General features: G+C 41.8%; 1 long non-coding RNA gene across 1 annotated transcript; it reads left to right on the top strand.

Annotated features, from left to right (window-relative positions):
• The first annotated feature begins 5,910 nt into the window (after positions 1-5,910).
• On the top strand, positions 5,911-21,136 carry LOC109248667 (uncharacterized). Its single transcript, XR_002072189.2, has 2 exons — positions 5,911-6,107; positions 20,804-21,136. It is a non-coding gene; the product is annotated as an uncharacterized LOC109248667 (long non-coding RNA).
• The last annotated feature ends 3,162 nt before the right edge of the window (positions 21,137-24,298 follow it).

Below are 24,298 nucleotides of genomic sequence, written 5' to 3' on the forward strand. Positions count from 1 at the left end.
TCCTCATCTCGAAGTGGATGCTGCCAGCCGACTTCCTTTATATGGGAACACTTCGAAATCGGCCTGCAGTCCCGTCGTTAACTGACACTCTAGGATCCCAGCAGAAATGAAGCCCCAGAACAGTTAACTTTGCAACCCACCTGCTCCTGCAGTTCTTCATGCCGGGGCTTCAACGTACTCCCATGCACTTCTTAACTGTCAGCCCTGAGTTCATTTTTCTATATGTAGTTGAAAATGGTTCCCGAAGCAATGATCTCTTCCTCCCTCCAAAACAGATGTGTCCCTGTCTGAAAAAGGAAACATGCATTGCAGAGAGGAAGCTGCCTTGCTCAGTATAGAAAATGCCTGGGCAGACACCCAAGCCTCAAAAGTATAGCTAGAAATATGTAGCTCCTGGCGGATCTTCTGCAACTTTCCTTAACCAGCAAATAAAAAGAGGCTCTGGCTTGAGACAGTTAAGGAAATCTTGTGGAAACTGTCCTCTTTTCTCCATCCATAGCCCAGAGAACCACATCCACTCAGACAGCTTCACTTCTTGCTACTATATACATGTCAGCTTTTTGGACATATCCATCTGAATAATGCATTGGTATTTCATATTGGAAACAACATTTCTTACACTTCATCCCCTGTCCCAAACTCTCAAGCCTCTCTCCTGACTTGCTAATTTTTTTTTTTTTTTTTTAAGAGAGAGAGAGAGAGAGAGCACAAGCAGGGGAGGGGCAGAGAGAGAGGAGAACAGAGGATCTGAAGCAGGCTCCTTGCTGACAGCAGTGAGCCCATGTGGAGCTCAAGCTCATGAACCATGAGATCATGACCTAAGCCGAAGTCGGGCAGTCAACTGACTGAGCCACCCAGGCACCCCTGACTTGCTAATTTTGATCAGTGACCCTTTCATTCCCCCAGCAGACCACCCACTTTCATTTATCTGGTTTTGTTCCTCCTGCAGCCATGTTGAAGCAACCTAGAACCCACATGGCCCCCTACAGTGGGGGCTTCTGAATCGATACCTCCAGAGAAAAAAAATCCTACATCTCTAGAGTCAAAACAGGCCCACAAGCTGACAATTGGCAATTAAATTCCCCAGCGCAGCAGGGTCTTTCCTGGCCAAGTGCAGGCTTGTGGGGGGTTATTCACACAAATCTGGACTACGTGGTTCAAAAAGTAGCCGTGGACAAGATACGCGTCTTATTTAACATGAAGATTGTTATATCAGCCTCTGTCCTTGGTTTGGTATCCAAAGTAAGGGTAGTCTTTCATGTGGGCAGCAGGAAAAGAGGTCCACCCAGTATTACCCAGCCCTGGTCATAATACCTCACTGTCTTCAGATTTGCTGAGCAGAGACAATGGCAACACAGTTGCAGAGAAACGTCCTGGTAAAGCAGTTCCATGGCGAAGGTCCGCAGCAACCCTTCCCTAACGCCGGCGCTGTCCCTGACAGTATGGCTTGAGTCTCCATGTTACAGTCACTTGCCTTTGGCCTTTCTTCTCACTTCCCGAAAGCTGACTGGACCAGAATGCAAGCCTTTCCATAAGTGGGAATTCATACACTTCAATAGGTCACAGAGGGCAGGACCATTCCCAGACAAAAATGAGCTGACAAAATTTCCCTTCGATTCCCTTACCTTCTTTCATGATCCCTCTCCTTCTATGCCACTCTCCACTAGCCTAGGCATCTGGGATGCCCGTGTGGTGTCTAGGCTCTCCCAAAACAATCCCTTATCCAGGCCTCCTCTCCTGCACCCCCAGAATTACTCCCGTCTGTTTATCTTTCTCCCCACTCCCAGCTCCATTAAAAATCACCTTGTGTGTGTCACGTTCTGTGCTCTGCCTTACAAAGTGGCAGTCCTCATCTGTCAACTGGACTGCCTTCATGGGTATATCCCCCTTCTCAGCCAGGTCACCCCGAGGAGCTTACAATTGGCCTCATGGGACACCTGGGTGGCTCAGTCGGTTGGTGGCCGACTTCAGCTAAGCTCATGATCTCACAGCTCATGAGTTGGAGCTCTGCATCGGGCCCTGTGCTGACAGCTCAGAGCCTGGAGCCTGCTTCAGATTCTGTGTTTCCTTGTCTCTCTGCCCTTCCCCAGCTCACACTCTGTCTCTCTCTGTCTCTCAAAAATAAATAAATATATTTTTTAAAAATTGGCCTCATGAAAAACCTGCTCCCCACAATCACCCCAAGGTGATGCATAAGGCTCTCACCCAGAAGGGAGGACGATGGCCACTACAACGCATATTTTGGGAGTGACAAGGTCCTGGATAGCTCTCAACTTTTTAAAGATATAATGTTCTCTATGAATGCTATTATTATACTCTTTGATTACTGTGCTAAGGGCCTGTCCTAATTCCTCTGGTATTTTCCGCATATGAAGTGGTTCTGATATAACCTAAGCAGGGGTAAAAATTCAGTGATACATAACTGAGAATTTATTAAATAAAATAAAATAGGACGTGAAGGTTTTCTTGAGACCTTTGTAAAATAAAAGGTCACTGGACTAATTCAGAGTTCCGCCCTTCTGCTGCGTTAAAGTCTTCAGTAGCACCAAACAAGATGAAATCCAAGCTTTTCAGTACATCTTGCCCAAACCAGCCTCTCTCCTCTGCCCACCTGGTGAAACCCTGTCATCCTTCAGAGAGCTGCTCAAATTTCACCTCCTCAGTGAAGTCTGCCCTGAGCTTGTACACACTTGTTCACGTGTCTCGTAGCGTTTACTCAACATAAATAAAGGAATTAACAGCTAAATCCCTTTTATAAGAAGTCAGGGTCTAAACGGATACACAGGTGGAATTACCCATCTATATGAAAGGTACCCCTATATTATGCCAAGGATCCTTTCTGTTTTACCAGGGTTAAAAAAATAACTAGTAATGCTCTAAAAAGAAAAGTGACTAGCAATGATTTTTTTTTTTTTTTTTAATGCCCTTCTCCAGCAGGATCTTTGACCTCTTACACTATGCAAACTGTTTTGAATACTGTTTTGTGAATGTCCGGCTCATGCACGATATGGCCCTAGGACCCAGGGGCTTTGCATAATGGATGGTTGAGCCTGAAATGCTCATCCTTGGACTTCATCTCAGATGGTTCTGCATGGGGATTTTTTTTTTTTTTTTTTTTTAAAGAGTAATTCACAGAGAGGCCTGGGTGGCTCAGTCGGTTAAGCGTCCAACTCTTAATTTCAGCTCAGGTCGTGATTTGTGAGTTGGAGCTCCACGTCTGGCTCTGTACTGACAGTGCAGAACCTGCTTGGGATTCTCTCTCTCTCTCTCTCTCTCTCTCTCTCTCTCTCCCCCACTCAATCTCTGCCCCTCCCCCCACCCCGGAAATAAGTAAACTTAAAAAAAAAAAGGAGCAATTCACCAACGAGTATTTTGCAAAAGTCTACCAGATGACTAGAAAATGCCTGGGGAAACCACCGCGTCCTTTCCTTAAAGATTAGGAAAAGCCAATAAGGGCCAGAAGCTTGGTCATGTTTTTTGAACCAACAAATCCCTTTTTGGACCATAACATAGAAATAATCGGGGCGCCTGGGTGGCGCAGTCGGTTAAGCGTCCGACTTCAGCCAGGTCACGATCTCGCGGTCCGTGAGTTCGAGCCCCGCGTCAGGCTCTGGGCTGATGGCTCGGAGCCTGGAGCCTGTTTCCGATTCTGTGTCTCCCTCTCTCTGCCCCTCCCCCGTTCATGCTCTGTCTCTCTCTGTCCCAAAAATAAATAAAAAACGTTGAAAAAAAAAAAATTTAAAAAAAAAAAAAAAAAGAAAGAAGCACAAAAAGGGAACCAACACAAAGCCTGCCTGTTTGTACCCAAACAGGCACACGAAGAAACAAAGACATACGCGAAAGGAACAAAAAATCATCTCGGCTGAGATAAAGGGAGGACAGCTGTACTCACTGCAACATTGAATGGATGAAACAACTGAAATCCCTTCACGCTTGGGGAATGATCAAGCATTGAAAATTACGGCGCTTCGCTAGGGTATGTTTAATGGTGCACATCTCGCTTAGGTAGTAGATAAAATGTGTATACCGATGCGGGGAAACAAAGGCAAAAGAAAAAATTAAATTTCCTTACAACTTACAGCCCATTGACAAGCCCTCAAGACAGGCAAAGTGACATTCCTCTAGGAGCTCAGCTGCCTAAGGGCAAAAGGCAATCTTAGCCCAACCACCTCCCCACCCTCCAGAATCCTGTAAATCTACTTTAACATACAAAAATTCCTTCAGAAACTTCCTTTACCTCTACCCCCCCAAATATATGTTAGCAATCATCCTCCAAGCATATGGCCCACTGATAACGTATGTGAAGGGTCTCAAGCCTGAGGTTATACTAGACAGTAGTAAATGACCTTTTCCTAACAATAGCTAGCCCCCTCAGGATCCTGGAAACATTGCTTCCAAAATTCTTTGGAGACTTACACTATCCCCAACCCCTTCCCAACTTGAAAGCGTGCAATCAGTCACCCATCACAAGCCCAGTGCAGCTTTTTCTACCCACGGGTCCTGTCCCCATGCTTTGATAAAACCACCCTTTTTGCATCAAAGATGCCTCAAGAATTCTTTCTTGGCCGTGGGCTCTGAGCCCTAATATTCTCTACATCATATGCTGTGTAGACTTCTAGGGAAGTTTGTAGCAAATAAGTTTCTGTGGGAATAACATGACACAAAATTGGAGCTGCATGTGAAAAAGGATAAGCCATTCAAATGTGTTGCAGCTCATCAGACCGCAAGCTGATCTCACAAGGCCAGTGGTGAGTCATCTGGCCAGCTCAGGGGCCAATTAAGGAAAAATTTAAGTGTTTATGAACCTTGTTTTTAATAATTGCATCTTTCTTTTAACGGAACTTCAGTGTCTGCAGTGTCCATTAAGTAGATCTCATTTTCTTAACCCTTCCTGCCTGCCTTCTTCTCGTCCATAAGTTTTAGATATTTTCAAGTAGCACATGCTCCTCTCTCTTATTTGTAATTCAGACCCCTTAAAGACATTTTGAGGAGCTAACCTCCTGGACGTACCAGCTAAGCCATGGATGTCAGGGATTTTAGGAAAGCAGAAATGGAAGGGGCTCACAGTTCACCCACAGACTTGGAGAAGGAGAAAGCAGCCTAAAAGCGATTCTGAGTTTCGGGGAATGCCTGAAAACAGAAGGAGCCTCCATGTGTAGGGAGGAGAACGGTCAGTCCCCAGGCACCGGGAATGGGCCAGCTTGGTAGGTAAGAGGATACACTTCCTCTCTGAGTGACTGTTCTCTCTTCGCAACTCTTGTTGTCTTCATCTTGGTGGGGAAAGATGGCAGCATCTCTTAGAAGTTCAGGAGCAGCAGCTGGAGAAGTCAGTGAGTTGTCAGCTCTTCAGACAAATGGATGAAGGAGGGTCAAGACCCGCTTTCTACGTTTTCTCCTTTACCAACAGAATGGGAGTACTCCAGAGTGCTCAAGAACAAGCAGATCACCCTAACTTAAAAAAGGGAGGCCTCTGTTGGGCTCTCCCAAAGGATTGGTGTTGAGTGGTACTTTTTAGATTTTCCAGATACACCTTCCTGGTTATATCAACACTGAGCACCTCCTCCCCTAACCAGCCACTTCACAGACACTCCTGCCTATTGGCCTCTAAAGTCTTTCCAATCCCTGAATGAGCTGAAAGGGTTGGGTTAAAAGAAGATACAAGATATATATTAACGCCGTCAACAAAAATAAATGAGCGGATTCAATGGGGAGACCACCTCCCAAAAGCCATAAATAGTATATAACCCAATCAGTCCTGTTCACTCTCATTGCTTACTTGTAAAACTGGGAAATAATTACAGTGATGCAGACCACAGTCAAACCAACCCAGTTGCATTTCTTTTTTTTTTTTTTAAGTTTATTTCTTTATTTTGAGAGAGACAGAGACGGCGTGAGTGAGGGAGAGGAAGAGAGAGAAGGAGACACAGAATCCAAAACAAGCTCCAGGCTCTGAGCTGTCGGCACAGAGAGAGCCTGATGCGGGGCTCGACTCACGAACCTGTGAGCTCATGACCTGAGCTGAACACTCAACCGACTGAGCCACCCAGGCACCCAACCCAGTTTCATTTCTTAGGCCATCAGTGGATCGTTTTTTTCCCATCATTCACGTAAGTTTTGCTGCAGTTGCTGAGATTAATACCGTAGAGTTTAGGATATACTTTTTCTTAAAAGAGACTGTGTTCGACCTTTTTTTTGGTAGGGGTGGGGGAGTCTTTAACATTATTTGTTATCAAACTAGAAAACTGATTTTAGATGTTGGAAACAACTCTTATATCTTCAGGAATTTCTATCTTTAATTGCTTACATACCCATTCAGCAAATGGTAGATGCTGGTTATGTGCTAGACATTGGGCGTGGAACCAAGTAAGGTAGAGAACATCCACGGGCATAGAGCCCACCATGGAAATGGGCAAAAAAATAAGCAGGCTGTTTATAGTACGCTGTTAAATGCCTGAAGTTCCGTACATCTGTTTTATTTTTCTTGCTCTTCTGATTAAGAAAATGAGTGTAATTTCCAGAGTAGGCAAACCTGGAACACAATGAAACCTAGTCCCCAAGTAAGGGGGAAGGTGATCAAGATGGCTAGAGTTTGAACCTAGTCAACCAGGAGGGGGGTGTGTGTGTGAGAGAGACAGACAGACAGACAGACATAGACACAGAGATCTTTGTTCTGTCTGAATTCCCAACACTGGCTTGGACTAGGAAGAGCCTAATGCCAACAATCCCCTAACTCCAAGTGCCTCTCAGAAGATCTGAGTACCTAGTCTAACGGTTAACCGAGCTGCCTTAAGGGTCCAATCACATTGGAACTCTTGCAAATTGTGTTTCTATTATTGTGGTTATTGTTGTTGAACTCATTGTTATTCACTGATTTCCTTGATTTGCCCACGTGACAGAACCCGTCATAAACCAACCGTAATCAGTCCTTAGCACGGCACATATTCGGCACTATGAAGATGTTTAAATGAGTAGATGAGAGAGTGAGTGGTAGCGTAGGAAGGGCACTGGAGCAGACAGAACAAGGTTTAAATGGAGGTTCCTTCATCCCCTGCTTGGGTGAATTTAAGGAAGTTCCTGAATCTCCTAGACCTGCAGTTTCATACTCTGTCAAATGTGGTTATAAAAAAGGCTGTTGCATTATTTGGGGGGAAGGTTACATTAGATGTGGGAGGGGAGGGGGGTTCCTAGCAGATCTGGGCAACTAACCATCCCAGCTTGAGTGGGAGCGTCCAAGTTTTAATCCTGAAAGCCTCGCATCCTGGGAAACCCTCAGTCCCAGGTAAAATGTGCAGGTTGGCCACCCTAGTCCCTTCCCCAAGCCTGTGAAACTGTTTCTGGGTTGCTGTTATCCTTAAAAAGGAAGTGTTAACTTCCAACCAGCCTCACTTCCTTCCTCCGTTTTTCAGCTCTGAATATAGAAAGGACCCTAGGTTAAAAAGCAGCACCAACACCTTACACAGAGCCATAAACACCTAAATTACCTATAAGCTCTCACCAATTTGCACTCTGCTTACATGGAAGACTTAAATATGCAAATTATAACTTCAGCTAAAGAACAGCAAAATGAACGACGACGTACTAGGTTTTTAAAAACAGGAAATGGGAAAAGACTGCTTTGTTTCCAGCCCCCTAGTAAGGCCCCTTTCCCCCTTTTGGTGGTTTATAATTTACTCCTGTCTCTCATTTCTGATGCCCACCCCATACCTTCCCGCACACGTGTCTCAAATGTTGTTTTCTTCTACTGAACTAAAACTTTCCTTCAGAACCAACCCATCGTAGCTCTGCTGGAAGGGATTTTTGAGGCAAAAAAGGCCTTTCTCAGGTAAACATTCTGGGAAGTGGACCAAACAATTATTCCCTTTGCCCACATGCGGCCACCTGAATTTCGGGCTATGGCACCTCTCTTGGTTCTGCCATCAGCAGTTGTTCAAAAACAGTGTGTCAACATTATCTGATGGTATGCTGTGGAGAGGCTGAGGTGGGAGGGTTCTGGCTCTATTTCTCCTAAATGGAGAGAGGAAAATGCAAATTTACTTTCAGAAGTCACCAGAAGAAAAGTTGATAGATTTGAACACATAAAAGTTAACTCCTTCTGGGGCACCTGGGTCCCTCAGTCGGTTGAGCATCTGACTCTTAATTTCGGCTCAGGTCATGGGATCAATCCCCATGTCAGGCTCCACACTCAGTGTGGAATCTGCCTAGGGTTCTCTCTCACTCCCTCTCTCTCCCTTTGCACTTCTCCCTTACTTTCGCTCACTCACTCTCTCTCTTTCTCTCTCTCAAAATAAAAATTTTTAATGTTTTTTAAAAAGTTAACTCCTTCTTTATGCAAGAAATATTATAAATATAATTTGTAACTGCAATTGGAAGGGTGTCTGGGTGGCTCAGGGGCTTAAGCATCCGACTTGGCTCAGATCATGATCTCACAGTGTGTAGGTTCAGGTCCCACATCACGCTCTCTGCTGTCAGTGCAGAGCCTGCTTTAGATCCTCTGTCTCCCTCTCTCTCATCCCCTCCCCCTGCTTGCCTCTCTCTCTCTCTCTTGAAAATAAATAAACATTTAAAAAAGAAATTAAAAAATAAACTTCAGGGGCACCAGGGTGGCTCAGTTGGTTAAGTGTCCAACTGCAGCTCAGGTCATGATCTCACGGTGCGTGGGTTCAAGCCCTGCATCGGGCTCGGTGCTGACAGCTCAGAGCCTGGAGCCTGCTTCGGATTCTATGTCTTCCTCTCTCTCTGTCCTTCCCCCCCACAGGCTTTGTCTCTCTGTCTCTGTCTCAAAAATAAACATTAAAAGAAATTTTTTAAACTGCAATTTAAAAGAATATTTGGCACATATATGATTCAGTTAATGATCTTAATATGAAAAGAATTAGTATATTAAAAAGAAAGAAAGAAACTAAGACCCCATTAGAAAAAATGAACAGACACAAAGATTAGGTATGAAGCAAAGATACTCCCTCTCACCACTCCTTTTCAATACCAAACTGGAAGGTCTTGCTAATGCAATAAAAGAAGAAAAGGAAATTAAAATATACAGATTGGAAACACAGACATAAAACAATTTTTCCTGTCAGATGACATTATTGTTTATGTAGAAAATCTGGAAGAATTGACCCAATAAATAAATAAATAAATAAATAAATAAATAAATAAAATCAAACCTGAAACTAATAAGCAATTATACCAAGGTTGCGGGATACAAGGCTGATATACAAAAGTCAGTCACATTCTTTTATGCTAGCAGTGAACAAGTGGAATTTGAAATTAATAACACAATATCATTGGGACACCTGGGTGGCTCAGCTGGTTAAGCATCTGACTCTTGATCTCAGCTCAGGTCTTGATTTCAAGGTTGTGAGTTAGAGCCCTGCATTGGGCTCCACTCCAGGCATGGAGCTTGCTAAAAAACAAACAAACAAACAAACAAACAAACAAACATAACAAACAAAAAAACACAATGCCATTTATATTATTACCTCAAAAGATGAAATACTTACATATAAACCTAGCAAAATAGGCATAAGATCTATATGAAACTATAAAGCTCTGTTGAATAAATAAAAAAAAAATTAAATAAATGGAGAGATATTCCATGTTCATAGATAGGAACACTCAATCTTGTCAAGATGTCAGTTCTTCCCAAATTGATCTATAGATTCAACACAATGGATGTGACAAACATTCTAAAGTTTATATGGAGAGGCAAAAGACCCAGAATAGCCAACATGATATTAAAGGAAAAGAATTTAAAAAAAAATTTTTTTAATAAATAATTAAATAAATAAATAAGAGGCACCTGGATGGCTCAGTTGGTTGAGTGTCTGACTTCGACTCAGGTTGTGATCTCACAGCCCGTGAGTTCGAGCCCCGCGTCAGGCTCTATGCTGACAGCTCAGAGCCTGGAGCCTGCTTTGGATTCTGTGTCTCCCTCTCTCTGACCCTAACCCACTCGCATTCTGTCTCTGTCTCTCTCAAAAATAAATAAATACTAAAAAAAATTTTTTTTAATAAATAAATAAAGGAGAAGAATTAATTTGGAGGACTGACACTACTCAACTTTAAGGCTTATTGTAAAGCTATAGTAATCAAAACAGTATGGTATTGATGAAACAGTAGACAAATAGATCAATGGAACAGAATAAAGAACCCAGAAATAAACCCCCATAAATCTAGTCAACTGATCTTTGTTTGACAAAGGAGCACAGGTAATAAAATGAAGCGAAGATAGTCTTTTCAACAGATAGTGCTAGAACAACAAATTAATGGATTGTATGGTACTACTACTCTACCTATGAAAATTACAAAAATCCAGAACACCGACAACACCAAATGCTCTTGAAGATGTGGGGGCGACAGGAACTCTCAGTCATTGCTGGCGGGAATTCAAAATGGTACAACCACTTTGGAAGACAGTTTGGCAGTTTCCTATAACACTAAACATATTCTCACCATACAACCCAAAATCATGCAGCTTTATTCATAATTGCCAAAAGTTGGAAGCAATCAAGATGTCCTTCAGTAGGTGAGTGGATAAACTGCGGTACATCCAGACAACGGGATGATATTCACTGCTAAACAGAAATGGACTATCAAGGCATAAAAGACACGGTGGAACATTACATGCGTATTACTAGGTGAAAGAAGTCAGTCTGAAAAGGCTACACACTGCATGATTCCAACTATATGACATCCTGGAAATGCAAAACTATGGAGGGTATAAAAAGATCAGTGGTTCCTAAGGGTTAGGGGTTGGGAGAAGAGACGACTGAATGGAGCGCAGGGATTTATAAGAGTGAAAATACTTTGTATGATAATGTAATGAGGGATACATGTCATTATACATTTGTCCAAACCCATAGAATATACAACAGTAAGAGTGAACCCTAATGTAAACTATGGTCTCCGGGTGATTATGATGGTTATCTAGGTTATTAATTTTAACAATCGTACTCTCTGGTGAGAGATTTTTATCATAGGAGAAGCTATGCCTGTGTAGGTATATGGGAAATCTCTGAACAGCAGTCCCCCCCCACCCTTACTCGTGGTTTTGTTCTCTGAGGTTCCAGTTACCTATGATCAACTGTGGTCCAGAAGCAGATGATCCTCCTTCTGATGTATCATCCAAAGATCAGTAGTGGCCTGAAGCTATGTCACAATGACTAAGTCATTCACCTCGCTCCATCTCATCACTTAGGCATTTTATCATCTCACATCATGAAGGGGAAGTACAGTGCAATAAGATGTTGAGAGAGAGAGAGACCATATTCACACTTTTATTACAGTATATTATCATAATTGTTCTATTTCATTATTAGTCGTTGTTAATCTCTTACTCTGCCTAATTTATAAATCAAACTCTACAATAGGTATGTATATGTAGGAGGAAACATAATAAAGACAGGATTCAGCTCTATCTGTGGTTTCAGGCATCCACTGGGGGTCTTGGAATGTATCCCCCATGGGTAAGGAGATGCTACTGTACCTTTCGCACAACTTGGCTGTGAACCTAAAACTGGTCTAGAAAACTCTTCTTAAAAAAAAAATGAGCAGACACAAGTAGGAAGCAAATAGACAAACCAAATGTTCAATTTCACAAGTAAACACTAACCATTGAGAAACTATTTTCTACTTATCAAATTAGCATAGTCATAAAACCTAAAACTCCATGCTGCTGTGAGTGGGGTAGAAAGCCAAATGGTCATTCGGGGTTTTCAGACTGTAAGCTGGCTTGACCTTTTTGGAATCATGCATTTTTTCTTCCTTTTTTATTTTTAATTGAGGTATAGTTGATAAACAATATTACATTCGTTTCAGGTGTGCAATGTAGTGATTCGACATTTATATCCTCCTGGCCATTCTGTCATGTGGGTGCCTTCGCACATCCTTTCTCTGGTGCAGTATCTGTGTATTTTCTCCTCTACTCTCCATGAGCAGATTTATACTTGTATGAAGCTTACTTTTAGGTTCTGGTGAGAAGGGGGATCCAGACTCTGAACGTTCTCTGCTCTTTGCCAAATATACGACACTGGCAGATAGAAGATAAGGAGTGATGGAAAGGACCTAGGAGGTTTAGGTCAGAATAACTGGGAATTCTCTCCTCTTTTGAATATGACAACCTCGAAGGGAAGATGACTCTTAACAACAAGAGCGAACACTAATCAAGTGTTCATTGCTAGCTAGGTGCCAGGTACCACCCTGCCAAGTATCTTTTATCAATTGTGTCACTGTCCCCTTGCCTAGAGGAAGGTGCAGTTGTTCTGGAAACTGAGGCAAAGAGGTCTCTGTAAAGGTCTGCCTTTATGGCCACATCCAGGATTCAAGCCCAGACATCATTACTATTTAGGGAGCCCTTTACTTGGTTTCTAGTTTGAGGCATTGACAGAGATATGCAGGTAAAAATGATGAGCGGAATAGAAAGCAAAATATCTAAGCTAGATACAGAGAATCCAGAGTTTGCTGTAAAGATGAGAGAGTCAGTGCTGGCTGGCATTTTCACACACACACACACACACACACACACACACACACACACTGCTGTCTGAACAGATCTCATTCCTCCCTGTTGTCTGGAAGCTCCTAGAGGTCCAGGATAGTGTTCTGAACATTTTGGTAATCTCTTCAGGGCTAAGGAGTCTCTCCCAGAGAGTAAAAATAATAAATATTTGTTGAACACATGAGATCCTATCTACAAAACACAGCATTTTCCACTCACAGTATTATTCTTGACACCTTAGAGTTCTTACCTAAAGAGCAAACAATAAACCCAACAATATTTATAATGGTGAACTTCACGTGTTAACTTGGCTAGCTCGTAGTACCCAGATATTTGGTCAAACATTATTCTAGATGTTTCTGTGGAAGTATTTTTCTATGAGATTAACATTTAAATGAGTGGACTTTGAGTAAGGCAGATTACCCTCCATAATGTGGGTAGGACTCATCCAATCAGTTGAAGGCCGTTACAGAAAAAGACCAACCTCCCCAGAGGACAAGGGAATTCTGCTAACAGATAGCCTTCAGACTTGAACTGTTTTGACTGTTCCCTGAGTCTTCAGCCAGCTGGCCTACCCTACAGATTTTGGACTCACCAGCCCCCAGAATCACATGAGTCAATTCCTTAAAATAAATCTCTTCATATATATGTGTGTGTGTGTGTGTGTGTGTGTGTGTGTGTGTGTGTAATACATATCCTATCAGTTTGGTTTTGTTTCTCTAGTGAACCCTAATACCCTAATACTATACTTAACTGATTTTTTTCTACATGCTGGTCCTGATTATGTTCCCCCAAATATTAACTAGCACCCACTGTGTGGCCAGGAGCTAGAGTTGCAAAAGGTCAATGAGGAGACATCAAGAACCCCACAGTCTGAACTTGCCTCTGACCATGACCCTTTGAAGAAATAGACTACTTCTCAAACCTCTATGGCTGTGGCCACAGCGTGGGAATTTGTGAACATAAATGTAGGTTTGGCCCACACCAATGCTGTGAGGAGAGGGCCATGATAATTTAAAACTAAAAATAAAAGGGACGCATGGGTGGCTCGGTCAGTTAAGCATCCGACTGTTGGTTTCAGCTCAGGTCATGATCTCACAATTTGTGAGTTCAAGCCCTGCGTCAGGCTCTGTACTGTTAGTGCTTGGGATTCTGTCTCCCTCTCTCTCTGCCCCTCCCTTCCTCTCTCTCCCTCTCTCTCTCTCTCTCAAGAATAAATAAAATAAACATTTAAAAAATAAAAATAAATTAAAATTAAAAGCGGAGATAATAGATCCAGGTCTAACACAGAAAAGGTATGGCCTTTAAGGCTATAAGGTTTAAACTAGTGACCAAGAAGTGGCAAAAGTAGAGAGAAGCTGGTGGAGAAGCAGAGATGAGTCAGAGCTAAATATGCTAGCTCAGAATAAAGTAGCAGGGCTCTTCCGTGGGAGTGTTGGACTCAAGGAGGAGAAGGCACCACTTGGGGAAGATTTTACTGACCATGCCATCAGGATGTCCAGAACCTCGTCTGGATTGCAATAGCCAGCCTGAGTCAAGGGCACGATCTGAGAAGTGGAACAGAAAAGGCATTACTTCCTCACTATCCAGGGGAATTGAGAGAGAGGGTTGCACCCAGGAGCAGGAATAGAAAACAGTTTGGTTTAGAAAATGAAAGAGAAAAGCAATATAAACTCTGCAGTGTTAAAGAAGACCCCACTGACCAGTATAACAAGACAGTGCTTGCAAAAAAAAAGGACTGAGTGCTCACAACTTAACTACTTGGATAATGTATTAGAGGCACACAGTAGATGCTTAACAAACGTTTGTTGAGAAAAATGAATGAATGAACAGGAATGGATGAGACATGCTGACAGCTGAACGAAGGAAGAAAACCAAAGAGAAGTAGGAGAAAAGACTGAATGCCAAGGAGGAGGCCTCTACAGAAACCTCAATGCTCTCTGGTGCGTGGTGGACAGTTACCACTTCTGCCTGGGACGGCTTATTTCTTCATTCCGGTGCCCTCCCAGCGTCTGGGACACACATCTGTCCCAAAGCTCACGCTCAATCGTGCCTTTGCAGATAACGCTCAGATATTCTTAGCGAAGTTATCCTAGAGCTGGTACCTTCCTTTTCCTCCCCTTCTAAAACATTTTTCTAATTAGATAAGTAATATCTGGTTATTTATTGAAAATTAAGAAATGCTCTGACAAGGGAGAAATCACACGTTATTTTCACCATCCAAAACACACACACATACACCCAGTTAATGGTGAGTTATTTCTGATCTTTTTTCTATAGGTAATGTTGCATCTTGAAATGGTTGCAACCATTCTACATACACAGTTTTGTGCTGTTTTACCTATTAGCATTACATCTGTAATAGTTTTGTAAGAAATATGACGCTGGGGGTTTTTTTATTATAAAGTGAAATACACAGAACATAAAATTTACCATCAGTGACATTTAGTGCCTTCACAGTGTTGTGCAACTATCACCACTATCCAGTTCCAGAACATTTTCATCACCTCAGAAAGAAACCTTATACCCATCAAGCAGCCATGGTCCACAGCCCCCTCTCCACAGCCCCTGGCACCCGCTGATCTATGTTCTGTCTCTATGGATGTGCCGACTCTGGATATTTCACATAAATGGTATCATACAATACATGGTCCTTTGTGACCAGCTTCCTTCACTTAGCATAAAGTCTTCAAGGTTCATCCGTGTTGGACCGTGTGTCAGCACTTCATTCCTGTTTATGTGATTCTGTTTTAAATTTGACACTTTGGGGGCGCCTGGGTGGCCCAGTCGATTGAGCATCCAACTCTTGGCTTCAGCTCAGGTCATGATCTCGTGGGTCATGATTCAAGCCTCGTATCAGGCCCCACGCTGGCAGTGCGGAGCCTGCTTGGGATTCTCTCTCTCTCTCCCTCTCTCCCTCTCTCTCTGCCTCTCTCTCAAAGTAAATAAATACACTTTATTTTTATAAATAAATAAATAAATAAATAAGACTCTTTGGCTCAAAACTCTGGTATGGCTCCCCATTGCCTAACCAAATAAAATCCGAGCTTCTTCACATGGCATTCACTTTTCTACAAAATCCTGTCTGCCCATCTTACCTGCACCAGCCCACACCACTTATTGGCCTCTGTGCCTCTGCCTAAGCCCCAGTCTCTGTATCTGTGAATCCACGGTTCTCAAAGCATGGTCCCTGGAGCAGGGCATTACCCGGGAAACTTTCATACTAACTCAGAGCCCCAATTCTGTGTTTCAACAAGCCCTCCAGGTGATTCAGATGCAGCTAAAATTTAAGAACCATTGGTCTACATCACACCTGTCCTCAAGTCTAGTTCATATGCTGTGGCCTTGAAATTTTAGCTTTCTCTCTTCTCTTACTTCCCATTGGAACTTATCATACCTCCTTGAGAGGACTTCTCACTTTTTATACTATGTTGTAGTCATCCCTCCATTACCAGACCTCGCTGTGCCATTTATTTTATGGAAACACTGAGAAGGAGGTTGGAGAAGATGATTTTGAAGGTTGTCTCTGGCTGAGATTCCAGGCATGAGCTCCCAAGGACAGGCTTGGCAATTTCCTATACTTTCCATTGTACATTGTAGCTGGAAGGGTGGGTCCCAAGTTATATATGACAGACTTCCACCAATCTGCAGCAGAATGAAAGCCCTAAGATTTGTCTTTAAAAAAATCCTACTCCATGGTCCATATCAGCAGAGACTGGCACATTATACCACAGCAGACATTAGGCAAGCAGGAGAAAAGTTCAAGATAAACAGGACGAGACGGGGCAGATCTCATTCTCCCAACCATGACCGGCGACAGAATAATAGATTATTTACACTATTCATGTTTGAGTTAACTGATGGCAAACTCAACACAGCTGGTTCAGAAAGGAGTTTAGTTTTCCTCGCTCATTCCTACTGCTATGTTTACAAAAAATCTTAACTAAATTAAAGGAGCCCACAGCAGATGCTTTTTTAGAAATTCCACCCAGTTTAGAAAGACACTTTCCTCTGAGGAATGTTCCGTCCACCAGAAATCAGTGGGGAATTGGGAGGATGGGAGGGCCAGGTAGCTATGGTTTTACTACCCACCCAACTTCTGGCCACTGATCTGACCCCAGGTGGGCACAGGTGGATATCTGATTGAAATCAGGCCAATGAAATTCTTCTCACCGGAAGTTGGAATTGATGCCCTGAGGTTCTATTCAGTGTCTGCGTGCAACTGGAATAAAGGTGATATAAACCCAGGTGCGATAACACGAGCCACATGCATGAAGTTGAAGACGGCGTGAGGCCAATTTGTAGAGAGACAAATGGGCTTTGACCATGTTTCAAGGGGGAGAGAGAATCTACGAAAAAGCTGTTCCACTCAGCCCTCCAGGTTGGGCTTGAATGAGGTTATCCACATTCACTGCCTTGGATTTCTGAAATACCCATGAAACCTAATATATTCCCCTTCCTCACTCAAGTGAGTGGGAAATGAGGTTCCGTTTCTTATACCCCAAAGAAATTCAGTTAAGACAGATCCTTCCAGGCAAACCCAACGCTGAATGACAATCCCAGTCAAGACTCTGGTGTCCCAGGAGGGCAACCGAGGCGCCCATTACTAGCCTAGGAAGGAGACTCGCAGGACCCCAGACACACGGGCACGACACCAGTCCTACCAACCAGTGGAAGCTCAAGAAATAGTGAAATATCAAGTAACCAACCTATTGCTTAAGAAGGATATCTGAAAGACTGGTGCGTTACAACTAGAGATGAATTAAGACAAGACAGCCACCTCCAAATATCACAAGCATATTCAGAAAGAGGGGGACAGATGGGTGCCCAGTTTATTTCTTTTGGGATTTATACCTTACCTCATTTGAGGGCAAAAACTGAGCTGGCTAAATCCTGACATCCTCCAGATGGCAAAGTAGCAGTCAAAGAGTAGAAACCACAGAGTGACCCATTTCAGTTGGTCCATAGGAGAGACAACTCTCAGAGAGGTGTCTGAGTATGTTCTGAGCAAGGATTTGACAGTCTTCTCCTCTCTCTCAGAGGCTCCAAGCAAAGCCAGCTGGCAGGTGTGACTCCCTCCTGGGAGGGTGGTGGGACTCCATGATGGTCCCCAGTGACTACCTAGCAACTTACAACAAGCATCTTTGCTTGTCCACTGTGAACAAGAACATTGTGTGCGCTCACACGGCCGAACGCAGCCGGTTTTTAAAAAATTTTCACCCTGAACTAATAGACCGCCTTTTTCCTTGAGGTCATTATTTCACTAAAATGGCATGTGTAATGACACAAGTGTGATAACAGATGGAATAATGGATGAGTTTTTCATTTTTTGTGTCACTCTTTATAGACAAAATACGGAGCTAGCGACATTACATCAGTTACCCCATTTTTTTGTTTTGTTCTTCTGTGTGTGTGTGTGTGTTTGTTTATATTTCTTCATGGAATCCAAGAGCCTGGAACTACTCTGTCTTCTTTCTCACCTCCGCCATGACTTATTCATATATGAACTGTATGACCTTAAGCCCCCTTCCAACCACGGATTCTAGACTCTAGGGTTACACTTTATTTCCAATTAACCTTGCAATCTGTCTTAACACCTAGTGTAGGCAAGCAGAGGATAGCATCAGGGTCTCCCTCTAGAACCTCTCTTGCCTTGCCTGAGTGTTCTAGCCAAGCAGCTGCTGCCAAATGGAGAAATTTATAGTGTTACACTGAAAGAGGCATTGGAGCTTTGCCTCAAACTTTCCATTTTGAAAATTTTCAGACCTACCAAAATGTTAAAAGAGTTGAACAAATTACCCTTCACTTAGTTTCACAAACTGATAACATTTGCCACATTTACTTGCTCTCTCTCTCTCTCTCTCTTTTACTGTATTATATAAAAAAACTTTTTTTTTTCTGTCTGACTATTCGTAAGTAAATTAGGGTAATCATGACATTTCACCTCTAAGCACTTTAGCATGTATCTCCCAAGAACAAAAACATTCTCATATAAAACTACAATAACATTATCATTCTCAAGATATTTAACTTCGATAAGCGATTTATTAATATATTGTTGGGCGCCTGGGTGGCTCAGTCGATTTAGCGTCTGACTTCAGCTCAGGTCATGATCTCACAGTTGGTGAGTTCGAGCCCCGCATTGGGCTCTGTGCTGACAGTGCGGAGCCTGCTTCAGATTCTGTCTCCTCTCTCTCTCTCTCTCTCTCTCTCTCTCTCTCTGCCCCTCTCCCACTCACACTCTGTCTCTCTCTCAAAAATAAGTAAACATAAAAAAATTTAATAAAAATAATACTGTTACACTAATAAATTGTTATAATAATTTGTCGCTGTAATTAACTAATATAGAATATACAAACCACAGTTTCATGCCTTGTTCTACCTTTCGAGATTTTTGACATTTTTGAAAAGCGAGTTGTCTTGTAAAATGTCTTTTACGTTGTGGACTTATCTGATTGTTTCCCCTTAATTAGATGCGGGTTAAACATTTTGGCGAGAATACTACACAGAAGGTGCGGCATTCTTCCCATTGCCTCAGAGCAGGGGGCTCAGTTGTAAATGTGTCCCATTACTAAGGATCTTAATTTAGTTAAGATGGTATCCACCGCTTTCTCCATTGTAAATGTAGCTTTTCCCTCTGTATTTAATAAGTAATCTGACACCCTGAGGGTTTCAGATTCACCTTTCGCTTTTCCTGCCCCAGCCCCGCAGTCGGCTATTTCTCTAATGATCCCCGATCTTTTAAACACCAAGATTTTGGTGCTAAATGTTTAAGTGATATTGAAAAGAGCATATAGGCTCTTTCAATGAATTAGGTTAAACGAACAAACAAACCTGAGTTCATACTAATACAACTACAGCCCTTCTTTCTCACCCCTCCCCCATGACTTAGTGTTTCCTCTTCCCTTCAGTGAGAACCCTGGCTCCCAATAATACAAAACATGTCTATCCTACAATGTAGAGAAAATAGTTCCAGCATCGCTAAACCAATACCACTTCCTACAACAGACCTACTAAGCCTATTCGTGTTTTCTCTGCAGATCTTTTTGTCCTCAAATCCACTAAGATTATACAGCGCACATAGTTGAAGTTAATGGCATCCATTGCTTTCTCTGTGTGGGTGTGTAATTTGATGTACAGTTAGGTTTGGTTGTTTCTGTTTATATTCAGTTTGGGGTTAATTTTGTTTTGTGCTATGGACTGAATTTTGTCCAACCCCCCCCCCCCTCCAAATTTGTGTGTTGAAGCCCTACCCCCAGTGAGACTGTATTCAGAGATAGCGCTGATAGAAAGGATAATGATGATTAAATAAAGTCATAAAGGTAGGGCCCTGATCTGATAGGATGATTGTCTTTCCAAGAAGAGACATCAGAGAGCATGCTCACACTCTCTCTCTCTGTCTGTCTCTCTCTGTCTCTCTGCCAGAATGCTCTGAAGGAAGGATATGGGAGGATGCAGCAGGCAGGGGGTTGTCTGCAAGCCAGGATGAGAGCCCTCACCAGAAATTGAATTGGCCAAACACTGGTATCATTTCCAGCCTCCAGGACTGTGAAAAAAATAAATTTCTGTTGTTTGAACCAGGACCTGGTCTGTGATATTTTGTGGTGGCAGCCTGTGCTTTGTTCTTTTACATATTGTTGGTTTCTTATGGGAGTTTGGGACATCTGCTTCTTTGGAAGAGTAAGGTTGTGGCCAGAATGAACATATAAATAAAAAACAAAAATAATTAGCAAGCATATACTCATCAGATGCCTCTATGTAAGTTATGCATAATAATACCCCATAGCACTGTTGGAGCGAATCAGACAGTGTATGAGATAATTCTTTAGGGAAACCAAACCTAAATGAGAGGTTAACCTGAAATATCAGCTGGTCAGTGATGAAACCAGGACTGAAGTCACATTTTCCCTAGACTCAAAGCTTGCTTTTGAATATCATGATATACTACAAGGAAAAATAGGGGTTAATAAAGATAAACAAGAGTTTCAGGGATTTTGATGAGCCCATGGAAAAAGTATTCAATATGCGTTTATAAATAATAGGTAAATATATACACATGTATATATATTTTTTTCCCGCATGCATAAAGAAAAATGAACAGGTTGACTTGTATTTATCTGCAGAAGGGTGAGAACATGACTAAAAGCCTTGGGATTGATGGCCAATCTCCAATACCAAGTGTACCCCTTATCTTAGTCTCTCAGCAATGCATCTTTTGAAAAAGAACTCACTGTTAGGTGACAAAGAATTGCTAAATCCAGGTCAGTCCAAGAAAGCTCAAGGTTGTTTCAATTTCTCTCATTTCAGAGAGCTGGGAAAGAGCTGTGATGGCCATGCCAACACCTGCAGTGGAAGAAAAGAGAGGTGGCACAAGGTCACAAATTTTACTTTTGCAAAGCATGGTCAGGGGGCCACGAAAATTCTCAAAGGAGACAGCATTTATAATTAAGATTTTAAGCCAGGATTGGGTCCCTTTCTTGGTATCTGTTTTAGAAGTATTAGAAGTGCCAATATTGATCCAAGAGACAGAGGGACTTAAAGTGCCTAAGTCCAAGGTTGCAGTCATCCCCAAGACCAGATCACCTCTGCTTTGACTGACCTCGGCACCAAGAGCCAATAAATCCTCTCTGGTTTGGGTGAGGTGTGGTTGAGTTTCACTTGCAAACAAAGACCCCTGATTAGTACATACATCAACATTAACCCTCACAGTAGCTGGTGAGAAAACTAGTAACAATTTGCTGTTTTGTGATGAAAAAACTAAGTTTCAGATACTGTAAGTAACTTACTTAAGGTGATATTTAAGGTGATATTTAGCAAATGGCAGGCAAGATTTGAACCAAGATCCTGTGAGGCTGAAGCACTTTTCATCAGATTACATAATGGAATACATTATATATTCAACAGCTCTGTTAACACAAAGTTTGTTTTCTGAAAAAAATACGACTATAACATGCGTTTTTTCCTCACTTCTCAGTTATCATGAAAGAAACAAGGATGCCATTGAGTTGAGCACCCATCACATGCTAAATGCTTTCGAATATGAGGTCATTATCCCTCCTAGCAAGCCAATGAATCGACCCCGTGGATAGTTGAGAACACTGAGCTGTAGAAAGTATAATTAGTAATTATCCATAGTCACTCAGTAAGTAGCAAGACTAAAGTACAATGTCTTCTGAACAGCATTCTGGTGTTCTCTTAACGCTACCAAACTCCTTCTTCCTGGTGTAGGGTTTGATTGTTTTACCCCAATTCCACAATTCCAGGTGCTGACAATCACTGAGTGACCTCTATCCAGGGCGTAAGTGAGGGCTTATGAGAAACTAACAAACTCTATGGACAACTTTCCATGTTCAACTCTGTTTCAGTGGTAGAAACCATCACAGCATTTCTGAGCAATTACCACGAGCTCAGCTGAGAGCAACTCATGACTTCAATATGCATCAACAACAAGAAATTTATAAAAACCAGAGTTAAGTGTCCAGAAAATAAATTATTTCATTTATGCGTTATTGTCCTGGCTGACAAAATTTACGTTGATGAGAACCAACAGTAGGACACAGTTTGGAGGCCCAAGTGTCTTCACTCATGACCCATTAAATATCCTAGACCATTTCTGAAATATTTTTATCATTCCATGACCATCAATTAAGTTTTCTCCTCACAACAGTATTATGTTCCAAGTTAAAACATCAACATTTTAAATGTCTGACAAGTTTTTTATTAGTAGTTTCCTTTGCTCTTATAATGCCTCAGAGACTCACACTCTTTGGGGCACTGAAGAGATGGAAAAAGAGCTTTACTACTTCCTTTTGGAAGACTCCAAACAGATTTATCTTTTTCTTTCTAAACACATTTTTTAATTTATTAGGGCAAAAACATGCATACAGAAAAAGCTCACAATCTATGAAGTGAACACTTTTATGAATCACCACACGTTGAGCACATTCATATAACCAACACCCTGTTCAGGAAATACCAGAACCTTAGAATCATCTCCACTTTGATCCCCCTCCAAATAACTACCTCTCTCCAAAGGTAATGACTTACTGGCTTTTAATGCAATAGGTTCGTTTTGCCTGTTTTTGAATTTTATATAAACAGAATCATAAAGTCCAACGTATCAGCCTGTTGGATGCACACCAAACAATGTTTCGAAATGCTAGGTCATAAAATATGAATACATTCAACTTTGGTTGGTGTCACCAGTTTCCCAAGTTGATTGTATGAATTCACATTCCCCCAAGTGGAGTAAGAGCATTCTTGTTGTCCAAGTTGGTTGTTTGAATTTACAGTTGCCCTAGAAGCATGCCAGTTGCTCTACGTCCCTACCAATACTTGATATTTCTAGCCCTTTCAAGATTTTTAACCATGATGATGAATATGTGGTAGTATTTCATGGTGGTTTTAATCTGCATTTCTCCAATAACTAATGATGTTGAGCCCCTTTCCTTATGATCTATGGTCATTTGATTAGTCTCTTCTATCCAGACATTAAATTAGTGAAATCCTCAGAATCTTGGTCCTAGATAGTCTCTTCTCATTTCATTCTTATACTGTCTATTTCAATAACTAATCTCTATTCACAACTTGAATTACCTGTCATTTGGCTTCTACTTCTTCATTCAGTTAATGTATGTTTACTCAACTCTTACTAAGTATAATCCTAGGCACTGGGTATACAATGGTGAGCAAAATAGAACAAAAAAGAACGCATAACACTCAACAGAAAATGAACAACCTAATTTATAAATGGGTAAAAGACCTGAACAGAATCCTTACCAAAGATGATATACAGAGGGCAAAGAGGCATATGAAAGGATTCTCAACATCGTACATTATCAGGAATTGCAAATTAAATCAACAATTAGATACCACTAAAAATACCAGCTAAAATTTGCAATACTGTCAACACCAAATGTGGGCAAGCATGTGGAGCAAGAGGAATTCTCATTCATTGCTGGTGAAAATTCAAAATGGCACAGCCACTTTGGAAGACAGTTCGGTGGTTTCTTATAAAACGAAGCATACTCTTACCATATGATCCAACAATTGTGCTCCTTAGTATTTGCCCAAAGGAGTTGAAAACACGCCCACACAAAAATCTGCACATGGGTATTATAGCAGCCTTATTCATAATTGCCAAAATTTGGAAGCAACCAAGATGTCCTCCAGTAGGTGAATAGGTAAATAAACTTTGGTACATCCAGGCTATGGAATATTATTCAGCACTAAAAAAAAAATGATCTCTCAAGCCATAAAGAGACACGGAGGAATCTTAAATGCATGTTGCTAAAAGTGAAAGAAGCCAATCTGAAGAGGCTACACACACTATATGCTTCCAACTATATGACATTCTGCTAACGCTAAAACTGTGAAGACATAAAAAATACCAGTGGTTGACAGGAGTTGGGTAGAGGGAAGGATGAATAAGTCAGGTAGAGCACACAGGGTTTTTAGGGCAGTGAAACTACTCTGTATGATACTGTGATGGTAGATACATGTCATTAGACATTTGTCAAAGCCCCCAAAATATACAATGCCAAGAGTGAATCCTAATACAAAGTATATACTTGGGTGATAATGATGTATCTGTTGATTCGGTGGTTATAACAAGGGTACCACTCAAATTCAGGAAGTTGATAGTGGGAAGGCTGTGTGTGTTGAGGGGGTAAGGTATGTACAGGAAGTCTCTGTCCTTTCTGTTCAATTTTTTTCATGAACCTAAAGCTGCTCTAAGTAACAAATAATGTCTAATAAAAAAGAAAGAAAGAAAAGACTCAGTCTTGTTTTTACATTCTAGTG

The sequence above is a fragment of the Panthera pardus genome, unplaced genomic scaffold (genome assembly GCF_024362965.1).
Source record: "Panthera pardus isolate Hobbes unplaced genomic scaffold, ASM2436296v1 HiC_scaffold_15, whole genome shotgun sequence".
Taxonomy (NCBI): domain Eukaryota; kingdom Metazoa; phylum Chordata; class Mammalia; order Carnivora; family Felidae; genus Panthera; species Panthera pardus.